The sequence below is a fragment of the Solanum verrucosum genome, unplaced genomic scaffold (genome assembly GCF_900185275.1).
Source record: "Solanum verrucosum unplaced genomic scaffold, falcon-dt-bn FXZP01000284.1, whole genome shotgun sequence".
NCBI lineage: Eukaryota > Viridiplantae > Streptophyta > Magnoliopsida > Solanales > Solanaceae > Solanum > Solanum verrucosum.
This window is the reverse complement of record NW_026019936.1, coordinates 3,077,862-3,091,747: the sequence shown is the minus strand read 5'-3', so window position 1 is coordinate 3,091,747 and position 13,886 is coordinate 3,077,862. Positions and strand designations below refer to the sequence as shown.

At 36.8% G+C, this 13,886-nt stretch overlaps 1 pseudogene; it reads right to left on the bottom strand.

Moving 5' to 3' along the window:
• Positions 1 to 8,719: 8,719 nt before the first annotated feature.
• On the bottom strand, positions 8,720 to 12,715 carry LOC125837626 (uncharacterized; annotated as a pseudogene).
• Between the last annotated feature and the right edge of the window lie 1,171 nt (positions 12,716 to 13,886).

Below are 13,886 nucleotides of genomic sequence, written 5' to 3'. Positions count from 1 at the left end.
CTACTATTAGTATAGATTTACTTAAACATGTTTTGACTTCACTTTGATCATGCATCCTCATATTGTTATTCATAATGCCTATGAAACTATTTCTTGTATTTCGATTGTGTCCTTGTTTATTGTTGTGTTGCACCCCGCATACTTAGTACATTCCAAGTACTAACGCATATTTTGCCTACATGATGTCACCATGTAGGGACCGGAGCTACTCTTGATCCTTCTCTCCATTCACGTGGCTAGTACGACGCTTATCCGAGTTTGTTGGTGAGTCCTCAATAATTCGAGGGCTATGTTATGTTTCTTACTCCTATGTTTTGAGACTTTAGCTTGCAATTGTATTTTAACTATGAGGGGAGCCGGTAATATGTCATGGCCCCCGTCCTATCTATGTATGTAGAGGTGTGAGTTGGACAAGTATTTTGTAAACGAGCTTGACTCTTATTCTATGATGTCATTTTGAAATGGTTTGCCTTAGTCCCTATTTCCCGTTAATTAATGTTGAATGTACTTCCGCGACCGATGAAGTGTGATGACAAGTTTGAGAGGCTTGTTTGGGGTTCCTTCGGGTTCCTCATTCGCCATGTCACGTCTAGGCCCTAGGCTTGGGTCGTGACAGAAGTGGACTCAGATTATAAATTAAATGGTAGATTTAGACTCTGGTGCTTATTGACAATGTGTGTTAAAAGAATATGGAGTGTATGTTTGACAACACAATGAACAATAACTTTGACATGAACAAATTGGTATAATGCATACGTATCTACCCTCCCCTCCCCCAAAACTATGACTCTCTCTCTCTCTCTCTCCCCTCCCCCCCGCCCCCGAAATCAGTTTTTCTTTATTTCCATGCCCTTTTGTGCTGATGTGGCACAATTAACCAAGTGAAATTTATTGTGTGTGTACATGTGTATATATATATTTATATATTTATTTTATTATTATTATTTATTTATTTAATTTTTTTTGGTAAAAAAGAAAAGCTACTTAATTTATTTATCTTGTAGTTAACTAAGTTAATACATATAATTTTTTTTAAAAAAAAATTGCCTTATATTTAAAAAATAATAATTTTTAACTTCATTCACTGTTTGTTCTCTTTTTTTTTCCTATTGATTTTATTTATCCTTTTTATTATATTTACTTTTTGAATGATTTAAAATTTAATTCCAAATGTCTTGTATTTAAAATAAGTTCATTTCGGGCGGATATCAAAAAAAGTGAAGAAAATTAAATAAAACATTAAAAAGTTAATTAGGACATTAAAATAAAACGAAACTTTTTAATAATAATAATATTTTTTTATAAATTACACACAATTTTAAAAATTATTAGACATTAAAAGATTTAAAAAATTACAAGTTTAAAGTGAGAAGGGAAATAAATATTTTAAAAAGAAAGAAATGATATATATATATATATATATATTAGTTTTAATATTAATAATTATGTGTATTAACTAATTATAAATAGACCAATCAAAACAGAACATGTGTCCTATTTTTCTATCTTCACTTGCCTTCAAGAAATTGTGCACACACTCTTTGTCAGGTTAACTTTTGAGAGTGTGCTTATTCCGTTTAAAAATAACTTGGGGGGGGGGGGGGTAGTAGGACCCTATTTTAAATTAGGTGTCGCTAGAATTTTCCTCCTAGTTTAGATAGTACTTATGCATTATCCTTAAAAATATTATTATTAATTATGCAATGTTTGATTGGAAACATAAAAGACTAATGAATAAGTTATAATGGGCTTCTTTAAAGATCAATACCGTAATTACATATATAATTGTTTTTTCAAATAATAATTACTGAATTACCAAAACAAGAAAAAAGTAACATAGATTAATAAACCAGGTAAAATGTAATGTATACTAAGAATTGAGTACTATATAGAACAAGGAATATTGATAATTAATGGGGTAGAATACAATTAATTAACTAATATGTAGGAGTAAGACAGATGAATGACTGTCACAATCCAAAAATAGATGTGATGACACTCATCTTATCCCATCAATACAAGTTAGCCTACAATTCAACCATTTCGATAAAGTGCAAAAATAAAATAAAAATAGAAGTTCAATAACAATTACCAACATGGATAACAAGTCAACTTAACTAAATTTCAAAAACCTGGTCGTCACGTGCACAAGCCTCTAATATAAATACTAGAATTGAAAGAAAATATGTAAGTCTTAAATGATGTTGTCTCTCAAGTAAAACAAAATCATAAACAATAGTAAGAAGGTCCACAGAGATGACAAACAACTACCTCACAAATCTCCACAGGAGGCCTCACAACAGAAGAGAATAGAAAGTATCACGAAGATCCGGTCTCGTAGACTACAAAAATGTAGAAGCAAGGGGTGAGTATGAAACCACACGGTACTCAGCAAATAAACTTCTAAACGCAAGCTAAGGAAATAGAATATAGGTACTCCTTACTCCCCATCCAAACCTCCACAACTACAACGTGCACAAAACAAGCCCAACCTAATAGTTCATTGTTTACATAGCACACAACTCAACAACAACATTCTAATAAATTACATATCCTCAACAACAAACTCAATATTCATAAATTACAACTTCAACAGAAAGACACTCACAAGATTAGCAACACACAAGATCAAGTTTATCAATGATAAAAATGTGCAATGCAATGAAATTCAATTTCAAGTGTAGTGATGCATGTCTTACCTAACGATACGCATCCGTTGTCTCTCCGTCCGGGACCTATGGGGGTAATATTTGTCCATGCATCAGTCGCGTTGTGCAACACGAGTCTCAATAATAAAATTCATCACAGTGTGTGACACGTCCCTCAATAATAGAATTTGTCGTAGTGTGCAACACATCCCTCAAAATATAGTATCTGTCGCGGCGTGCGACATGTCCCTCGAAATTGTACATCCTCTTTAATTTCTTATTCTTACTAAATTTACATAACACTTGTCACAATCATGTCTCAAAACCAATGCAAATAACATGTTCACATAAATAATGAGGAGATGACGATTTGCATGACAACACACACTTCACAACAACACAATCATGATACAACATCAACAACTAATCAATAATTCTTCCAAACCATTCTCAACACATCACACACCAATGATTAATCACATTGATCAGAGCGATGGATAAGAAAAAGATGGTTAGAAGAAAATTAAGAAAAAATAGAAAGAAATTAAACAAATTATACCCAAAATATAAACAACTTAACATTACTAAAACTAATAATGATAAATTAGAACAATTGATAAATAATATATCTAAAATAGAATATAAATATATTCAATATTTAAAATTACAATGAATAACGAATACATACGACAACTTACTGAAATAATCGTAGCAAAAAGACAAGAATTAAGACATGGGCAATATAGACTTAACAATAATATATTTGCGGGAACTTGTAAAAAATCGATAGTAGCATAGAGAAAACTATTTTGTATCTACAGATACAAATAGAAAATCTAGAATATAAACTTCAACATAATTTATAAATGAACAAAGAAGAATATGCAATAGATGAAAAAACATATGAGAATTACGATGGATTAAAAATAAAGATAGTATTTTCTAATCTAGGAAGAAGATATAAGAAAATAGGTGACAATCTAAGTTTAATGTTAGAAAAAGAGACAGTAAAATTAGAAGATAGCATAACGGCTATGGTAAGAATAACAAAAGAAAATGAAGAAATAGATAGACAAAAAGAAATTGAAAAAATAAAACATCAGGCAAAGAAGGAATTACAACAAGTAGAAGAAATAAAAAATACAAAAATATTAGAATTAGAAAAAGAACTAGCAATGTTAAAAGAGATGTATGCAATAAAACAAAAAGAAAAAGAATAAACAGCAAATTTAACAACTGAGATAAATAAATTTAAAGAAAAATTACAATTAGAAGAAAACCAAGATAATCTACCTGAGATAGGGATTGATGAAATAAATAATAATGATCTAGAAGAACAACATTCAAAAACAAACGAAACATATACGAAACTTTTAGCAAACATAGATACTACAAAGAATCTAGAAGTAAATACAGGAGACGTAGACATGGATGAAAAACCTAGTACATCAGGAGTAAAAAACCCAAAAAATTTGAATCCAAATATTATAATGCAAATTATGAACAATATGATAGAGAAAAAACTATATGGGATAAAAGATTGAATAAAAATGGACACCTAAACCAATAACTGAACAACATAATTTTTTAGATTTGGACTGTGTAACAGATATAAATAAAACAATCCAATTATGGAAGAGATACATATCAAAACAATTAATAGATAACAAAATAGGAATGACAGAAACACCAGGAAATATAGAAAGAACACTTATAGGAAATTATGGCTACAAAATTTATCAGATGAAAGTTTAAAAACTTTAAGAAGTAATAAAAAATTTGACGGTGAATTAGCTACTACAACTATGGAAATATTATACAAATACGAAATAGCTATAAGAAATGAATTTAGTAGTATGACAACAGAAGTAGAAGAACAAAATAAAGAAAAAATTATAAATTGGAATCTAATGACAAAATTAGCACTATGTAACATGTGTTATATAGATGAATATACGTGTGCATTTAGAGAATATTATTATAAAGGAACATATAGTTCAGAAGAAAGTAAAGAAATAAGGAAACTATATTTTACAAAATTACCCAAACCTTTTGGTTCAAAAGTAATAAGAAGTTGGAATGAAGCAGGACTAACAGATACTTTAGGAGAGAGAATGAAATTCTTACAACGATGGTTTATAGAATTATGTGAAAAACATAAAGAAGAAATAAAAATGGAAAAAATATTGGTAAAAAACTTAGCATGTTGCAAAAATAAAATGACACCCCAATTTGAATGTACAAATAGATATTATAAAAAGAAGTATAATAAAAAATACAGATCAAAATATAAACATAATAAACCAAGAAAGAGATACTATGTAAAAAATTATAAAACTAAAAGATCATTTAGGCCAAATAAAAAATTAACCGAATGTACTTGCTATAACTTTGGAAAATTAGGACATATAGCTAAAGATTGCAAATTACCTAAAAATCCAAAGAAAAAACAAATATCAGATACTAATAGACAATGAAAAATATATACAAAGAGAGTATATAGATTATGAATTGGAAAGCGACGATAGTATATATGAATTATCAGAAAAAGAAATAAACGAATCAGATAATGAATACTATATAAATGACTGAAACATATATACGAATTATAACTAAAGAAGAATATCATCAAGATGAAGAATCTGTAGAACAAAAAATAATATTTGATAATAAAATATTTGAACAAATAAAAGGAAAAGAATTAGACCTAAACGTAGAAAAAATATTCGAAATACCAACAATAAGAAATTGGTTTAAACGAGAAAAAGAAGAATATTATGTAGTAAGTCAAAGAGAACATATCATAGATTGCAAATACACTAAAGGAAAGGCTAAAATACAAATAATAAACAAATGAATAATAAATAAAGAAATATAAGATATTAAGGCTAAAAATCCAATTAAATATGTACATTTAGGAGGAACAAAAATACTAATAAAAGCATGTTTTAGAGAAGGAATAGATACACCTATAGAAATATACTTAACAGATGATAGAATTATACAACCTATAGAAAAAAGTATAATAAGTGCAGTAAAAGGTAACTTAATATAGCAAAAATTTAAATTCATAATAAGTGCTAACTACTCAGTAGCAATAAATGATAGAAACAGAGATAAATCACTAGTATTATATTGGAAAATGTCAGGAATAGAATTAGCACCAAGAAGTAAAATATTTACATCTAGATGTAAAAACTTGTATGTTTTAACAACAAAACATAAGATAACAGCAAAAAATAAATTAAATAAAATAAAAATAGAAAATCCTTCTGAAAGAATAGTTACAATTATAGATAATTTATAATGAGATTGATATGGAAGAAGATTTAGAAATAGTGAACGAAAGATTAAGCACATCAAAAAGAATAAACTATGAAATACCACAAATATCATAAAAAATGAGCAACTCAAGAAGAATAGATAAAACTCCACAAAAATCAATAGAAGAAGAAATAAAACCATATCATTACTACATAACAGGAGTAATGGAACAACAAAAATATTTAATATTAATAAATACAGGACAAGAAGAAAACTATATTACAAGAGAATTAGTAACAGAAGATGAAATAGTAACTATTGAACAGTTATCCCCTAAACTACCAAAAGCATTAATAAATACAGAAGAAGCTACAGAAAAAGAAATAATCATTGGCGAAGTACCAATAGTAATAAAATTTAAAATATATCAAGGAGATAAAAATATTACTTTAGGAATAAAATGGTTAGAACAAGTAAAACCATATAATTTAGAAGACAAACAGTTAACAATAAATTATGATAATGTCACGACCCAAAAATGGATGTGATGGCACTCGTCGTATCCCACCAAGACAAGTCAGCCTAAAACCCAATCATTTCTATAAAGTGCGGAAATAAAGCAAAGTTCAATAACAATTACTATTACGAAAACAAGTCAACTTAATTCAATCCCCAAAACCTGGTTGTCACGTGCACAAGCCTCTAATGTAACTACTAGAATTGAAATAAAATACGCAAGTCTCAAATGATGTTGTCTTTCAAGTAAAAACAAAATCATAAACAGGAGTAAGGAGGCTCGCTGAGATGACAAATAGCTACCTCTCAGATCTCCACAGAAAGCCTCGGAAACGAAGAGAATGGAAGGTATCACGAAGATCCGGGCTCGTAACCTACAAAAGATTGTAGAAGCAAGGGGTGAGTACCAAACCACACGGTACTCAACAAGCAAACCTCTAAACACAAGCTAAGGGTACAGAATACGGGTACTCCTTACACCCCATCCTAACCTCCATAACTACAACCTGCATAAAACCAACCCAACCTAACAATTCACAGTTTACAAAGCATACAGCTCAACAACAGCACTCTAACAGATCATATATTCTCAATAACAAATTTCACAGAAAGGCACTCACAAGATCAGCAACACACAAGATCAAGTTCATCAATAATAAAAAGGTGCAATGCAATGAAATGCAATGTCAAGTATAGTGATGCATGTCTGACCTAATGATACACACCCGCTGTCTCTCAGTCCGGGACCCATGGGGGACATATCTGTCCATGCATCCATCGCGGCGCGCGATACGTCCCTCGAAATATAATATCAGTCGCGGCGCGCGACACGTCCCTCGAAATATAGTATCCATCGCGGCGCGCGATACGTCCCTCGAAATGGTACATCCTCCTTAATTTCTTATTCTTTCTTAATGCACATAACACTTGTCACAACCACGTCTCAGAACAATGCAAATGACATGTTCACACAAATAATAAGGAGATGACCATTTTCATAACATTGCACAAATCACAACTTCAACGATGATGCAACAAGTCTTTCAAACAATTCTCAACACATTACACAAACAATTGATCACATTACTCCCAAACATACACCACAAGGAAATACACTAATTCCATACGCTTAACAAGGGTTTAGAAATCCACTTGCCTCAAATAATCGAACAATCACTCTGGAACTTGAGCCTTCCCTTTTCGTTGAGCTTCCAAATCAATGCAATCTATTCAAGTACATAGTCACAATAAGATTCCGAAACTAACAACACTCATGTCACTATAGGTTTAGCCTAAACCCAAAAGTTTACCCAAATTTATAATTAAGTTCTCAAGTCTTGATGCCCATTAACTTGTCAATTCTTCCAATTCCTTCAATTATCGTAAATCTAATGACATTCACAAAAATACGATATACCTAATGTTTAATGACCTATTTTAATATATCAAAATTAAATATACAATGTGATAATAACATAAGAATTACCAATTTTCGGAACCACTGGTTATGAAACCAGTGGTGGGAATCGACAAAATAAAGACATTAATATGTCACCTGCAGGTTCCTAAATTTATAATATGTAATCTTAACTTTATCCTCACAATTTTCAAAACCCACCAAGTGTACAACAATGACATTATTCTTTCCCCAAGAAATCAATTAGGCCTTAACATATATAGAGTAATAATCTAACTCATTTAGTGAGAATTCAACTTACTACTTGAAACTGGAGATGGCATGTATGAAAAATAATTTTATATATATACTCCTAACAGTTCAACTCCCTTCATCCCCATAAATTGACAACAAACGAAAAGAAATATAATAATAATAACAATAATATTAACACTGTTTCTTATCTACAAACTTATGAAGCAAATCCTCCTTTTCCTACCTAATATTTTATTATTTCCACACATATACATATGTAGAAATTAATGAAGAGCATGCAGAGCACTTGATGCAGTACCTGAGGCAGATCGAACTCACGATGCCGAAACCCTACGCCCATTTTCTTCTTTTCCTTTTTCAGTTATGACTCAAATATTAAACCCCAAATAATTTAATTCATTTTAACCCATGGTCAAGTGGTATAGAGTCTTTAATAAATGACCACTTTAACCCACTAACTATCGATTAATTAACTTAAGTTAAACGAATAGTTCAAAATTTCCAAATCAACTTCACCGACTAATCAAAAATTACTCGAGTCAACTATTGAGAGGGGTAAAAACGATAATTTTATGTAAATTTCTAAAAATGACAATCCGGGTCATTACATTATCCACCACTAAAAATCATGTTCGTCCTCGAAATAAGGTGAAAGAAAGTACCTGAAGCTTCAAAAAGCTGAGGATATCTGGCACGCATATCAGACTCTGTCTCCCAAGTTGCCTCTCCCACTGATCGGTGCTTCCATTGCACCTTCACTGAAGCAATCTCCTTGGTCCTAAGCTTTCGAACCTCCTATCCAATATAGCTATAGGTTCCTCTTCAAATGTCAAGTCTGGACCAACTCCACTGAATCGAGTGAAAGCACATGTGACTCATCCGGAATATACTTCCGAAGCATAGAGACATGGAAAACAGGATGAACTGCCGACAAACTAGGTGGCAAGGCCAACTTATAGGCCACCTCTCCCACTCGACTCAAAATATCAAAAGGTCCAATGAATCTAGGGCTAAGCTTGCCCTTTTTGCCGAACCTCATCACACCCTTCATAGGTGACACTCTAAGCCAAACATGATCGCCCTCCATAAACACTAAGGCTCTAACTCTCCGGTCTGCATAACTCTTCTGTCGACTCTGGGCTGTCAACAGTCTATACTGAATCCTACGGACTTGCTCCATAGCATCTCTAAGCAAGTCAGTATCCAAAGAGTCCATCTCCGCCGAATCAAACCAACCGATCGGAGACCTACATCGTCTGCCATACAACGCCTCAAATGGGGCCATCTGAATACTAGAGTGATAACTGTTATTGTAAGCAAACTCTACTAAGGGTAAATGTCGATCCCATCTAGCACCAAAATCGATCACACATGCTCGGAGCATGTCCTCCAACACCTGAATCGTCCTCTCGGACTGACCATCTGTCTGAGGGTGAAAAGCTGTACTCATATCTAGCTGAGTACCCAAACCATGTTGTAATGCCTTCCAGAAGTGAGAAGTGAATAGTGAACCTCGATCTGATATAATAGAAACAAGAACCCCATGTAGTCGCACAATTTGACTGATATATAGCTCGGCTAACTTCTCTGCCGTATATTTCACCCGAACCGGAATGAAGTGGGCAGACTTGGTCAGCCTATCAACAACCACCCAAATGGAGTCATAACCACCCACTGTGGTAGGCAAACCCACAACAAAGTCCATAGTGATCCGCTCCCACTTCCAAGTAGGAATAGGCATCCTCTGAGATACACCCCCAGGACGCTGGTGCTCACACTTGACCTGTTGGCAAGTCAAACACCTAGAAACAAAGTCTGAAATATCTCTCTTCATCCCACACCACCAGTAATGCTGACTCAGATCATGATACATCTTCGCAGCTCCCGGATGGATAGAATATCGGGAACAATGGGCCTCTTCAAGAATCAGTCTAGTCAACTCTCCCGTCTTGGGCACACAAATCCTGCCTCCGATCCTCAAGACACCGTCAGAATCAAGGACAGCCTCCTTGGCTTCCCCTTTCAATACTCTGTCTCGAATGAGACATAACTTCTCATCATCAAACTGGTGCGCACGGATCTGCTCGACTAAAGAAGACTGAGCCTCAATAAAAGCAATTATCCCATCACTCTCCTCTGAGATCTGCAACCGGACAAGACTATTAGCTAACCTCTGAACATCTCTAGCCAATGGTCTCTCCTCAATGCTAAGTGCTGCAAGACTTCCCATGCTAGGAGCCTTCCTACTCAAAGCATCGGCAACAACATTGGCCTTCCCCGGATGATATAGAATGGTCACATCATAGTCCTTCAACAACTCAAGCCACCTACGCTGCCTCAAGTTCAGATCCCTCTGACTAAAGATATACTGAAGACTCCGATGATCAGTGAAGATCTCACAATGCACCCCATACAAATAATGACGCCATAACTTAAGTACAAATACTACAGCTGCCAACTCTAAATCATGAGTAGGGTAGTTCTTCTCATGGGTCTTCAACTGCCTAGAAGCATAAGCAATCACCTTCCCCTTCTGCATCAATACACCACCCAAACCGACTCCTGAAGCATCACAATACACAGTAAAGTCCACGCCCTCCTCAGGTAGAGTCAACACAGGAGCCGAAGTCAACAAAGTCTTGAGCTTTTGAAAACTCTCCTCACACTCATCAGACCACTGGAAACCCACACCCTGTCGAGTCAATCTAGTCAATGGAGCTGCAATAGTAGAGAAACTCTGAACAAATCGTCGATAATAACCTGCCAATCCCATAAAACTCCTAATCTCGGTAGGAGAAGTAGGTCGCGTCCAGCCTCTAACTGCCTCAATCTTGGCCGGATCTACTCTAATACCCTTCTTGGACACCACGTGTCCCAAGAATGCCACAGAATTAAGCCAGAACTCACACTTTGAGAACTTGGCATACAACTTCTCTTCCCTCAATCTCCGAAGTACAATTCTCAAGTGTCGGACATGGTCATCCTCGGTCCTGGAGTAAACCAAAATGTCATCGATGAAGACAATCACAAAAGAATCAATGTATGGTCGAAACACCCCGTTCATCAACTCCATAAAAGTTGCAGGGGCATTAGTCAACCCAAAGGACATCACTAAGAACTCATAATGCCCATACCGAGTCCGAAAAGCTGTCTTAGGGATATCTGATGCCCTAATCTTCAACTGATGATACCCAGACCTCAAATCAATCTTAGAGAACAAAGATGCCCCCTGTAGCTGATCAAACAAGTCATCAATACGCAGAAGAGGATACTTATTTTTCACTGTTACCTTGTTTAACTGTCTGTAATCAATACACATCCTCATAGTCCCATCCTTCTTCTTCACAAACAACACAGGGGCACCCCAAGGTGACACACTAGGGCGAATAAACCCCTTACTCAATAAATCCTGCAACTGATCTTTCAACTCTTTCAACTCTGCTGGAGCCATACGGTAGGGAGGAATAGAAATGGGCTTTGTGCCCGGCTCCAAATCAATAGCAAAATCAATATCCCTATCGGGAGGAACACCTAGAAGATCAGAAGGGAATACATCGAGAAACTCCTGAACCACGGGAATAGAATCCATGGAAGGTGGTTCAACACTAGTGTCCCGAATAAAAGCTAAGTAAGACAAACACCCTCTCTCCACCAATCTCTGAGCACGGATAAAGGAGATGACCTTACTAGGATAAGAGCCATTAGCACCCTTCCACTCAACCCTCGAAACACCAGGCATTGCTAAAGTCACAGTCTTAGCATTACAATCAAGGACAGCATGATAAGGAGAAAGCCAATTCATACCCAAGATAACATCAAAGTCTACCATCCCCAGAATAATCAAATCTACCCAAGTGTCATACCCCGCTAGAGAAACAAGACAAGATCGATACACTCGATCCACCACTAAGGGCTCACCCACGGGTGTAGAAACACGAATAGGTACAGTCATGCTATCACATATCATATCAAATTCAGCAGCAAAATAGGTGGACACGTAAGAGAATGTAGACCCTGGATCAAATAATACAGAAGCAGATCGATGGCATACTGGGATAATACCTGTAATAACAGCATCAGAAGTCTCCGCTTCGGGTCTCCCCGGAAAAGCATAACAGTGGCCCCCTCGGCCACCTCCAGCCTGGGTGGTAACTCTACCCCCACTCTGCTGAGCTGCAGAACCACTACTAGAAGCTCTACCGCCTCTACCTGACTGAACTCTGCCTCGGCCTCCACCCGGTGGTACCGGTGGTCTAGCCTGAAATGAAGAATTAGGTTGGGATCCTCCACGACCCCTCTGGGAAGTACACTGTCGCATCAGGTGATCGGGATCTCCACAAGAAAAGCAAAATCTCTGTCCCGGGAACTGCTGTGCGGACCCTGAAAACCCACTATAATTGCCTCGCCCCATAGGTCGCTGCTGTGAACCGTGACCCACGCTATAAGAACCCCGAGGTATCTGACCACCCTCGGATGTCGGCATAGATGCATGAACGGGTCCTCGCTGCTGAAAGGAACCACTCCCTCTGTGTGATCCCCTGCCTCCAGATGAGGCACCATGAAACTGGCCTGCTGTACGGACTCTCTTAGGGTCCCCAAACTCTTCTCTCTCCATCAATTCCGCCTCTTTAGCGGCACTCACAATGGATTGGAAGGATGTCCCCTCTCTAGATGCTCTAAACACAGCCGATCTGATAGAGAAAGTCAACCCCCTCACGAATCTACGGATCCTCTCTGTCTCGTCTGGAATAATGGCCAAAGCATGCCTAGACAACTGGCAAAAACGGGCCTCATACTCTGTAACTGATAAGCTGTCCTGTCTCAGATTCTCAAACCTCAAACGACTCTCCTCTCTCACGCTCCAAGGGATAAAACGGTCATGAAAGGCACTGGAAAACCTCTCCCAAGTCACTGGAGGAGATCCAACTGGCAAAGCCCCCGAATAAGTTCTCCACCACTCTCTCGCTGGCCCACGAAGCTGGAGTGTAGCATATCGAACCCCATGTGACTCAGCTAATCCAACAACCTCTAGTAACTCTCGGCATGTAGTCAGAAACTCATGAGCATCCTCACTCTTCCCACCCTGAAACTGAGGTGGGTCCATCTTTCGAAATTTCTCATACCTACGCTGCTCATCCTCTGTCAGAACAACCAATGGTGCACCTTGACCCCCAATTGCTGGTGCAAGATCATTCTCAACCATGGGATCCTTTGGTGGTTGCCCCACCGCATCATGCATAACTGGAGCTTCCTGTTGCTCTTGGGTTTGAGCCCCCACTCTAGTCTGAGAGTCTTGTGGTGTGGCGGCTGCACCACTAACCTGAGTAAAGCTCTCAAGCACACTTAACACCCTCAATAATGTATCTTGAAGCAAAGGTGTGACTGCAGGCTCTGGAGGAACCTGGTCCTCTCTGTCATCAATCTGAGGCTCAGGAGAGGCCTCTCTAGTACGACCTCTAACCGGTGCTGCTCCACGGCCACGACCTCTGCCTAGTGTCGTTCCACGAGCACGACCTCTAGCTCGGGCTCTACCCCTACCCCTAGCTGGGGCCTCAACAACTGCCTCGGGAAGTGCCTCCCTTCTACCACCAGTAACAGTCGCTCTAGTCCTCGTCATCTGTCAAAAGAGTATACAATAGCTCAGTACTAAAGAAGGTAACCACGCACGATGAGAAAGAATGAACAAAAGGGAAGTTTCCTAATAGTCTTTATAGCCTCTCGGAGATAAGTACAGACGTCTCCGTACCGATCTTTGAGACTCTACGTAGACTCGGCTTGTATGCACG